Consider the following 318-nt stretch of genomic DNA (forward strand, 5'->3'; position numbering starts at 1 on the left):
TTCAGCGTCCTTTGGATATAAAAGTGATATTGCTGGGTCTTAGTAAACAAGAGGAAGAGGAAGTGAGGTAAGACTCTGCTCTGCTCCTGGAGAGACCCAACAGCTCTGCTCTCTGGAGCAGAGACACCATGCTCAGCTCTGCCCGATAGACACGATAGCTCTGTGCTCTGAGGCAGACACATGAAGCTCAGACCCAGGATGGACATAGGTTAGAATCTTCCCGGTAAGCGCACCTTGGGGTACTTACACACATTATTAGAAATGGGTTAGAACAATATGTAAGAGCTAGCCAATAAGAAGCTGGAACTAGCCGGGCCA

The sequence above is a fragment of the Alexandromys fortis genome, unplaced genomic scaffold (genome assembly GCF_014885135.2).
Source record: "Alexandromys fortis isolate MF-2015 unplaced genomic scaffold, M_Fortis_MF-2015_v1.1 scaffold_74, whole genome shotgun sequence".
Classification (NCBI taxonomy): Eukaryota; Metazoa; Chordata; class Mammalia; order Rodentia; family Cricetidae; genus Alexandromys; species Alexandromys fortis.